This window comes from Mus pahari, chromosome 12 (genome assembly GCF_900095145.1).
Source record: "Mus pahari chromosome 12, PAHARI_EIJ_v1.1, whole genome shotgun sequence".
Lineage (NCBI taxonomy): Eukaryota > Metazoa > Chordata > Mammalia > Rodentia > Muridae > Mus > Mus pahari.
This window is the reverse complement of record NC_034601.1, coordinates 62,921,820-62,922,095: the sequence shown is the minus strand read 5'-3', so window position 1 is coordinate 62,922,095 and position 276 is coordinate 62,921,820.

The following is a 276-nucleotide window of genomic DNA, read 5'->3' as shown; positions in this document are numbered from 1 at the left end:
ATTTGCGCCATTAGGCCTGATGTCCTGAATCTGATCCCTTGATACTCACAATGGAAGGAGAGAATCAATTTCTAAAAAATGTTCTCTGTCCATCATGGGTATGTCATAGCATAGACACCTTTGCATGCACATGCGCGCGCGCACACACACACACACACACACACACACACACAATTTAAAAAAATAAAATTACAAGCAGAGTCTCTTGTCAGCTATTACCATTATTATCAATTAGTTTTCAAAAAGCCCACAGGCTCTTAGAATATATATATATAT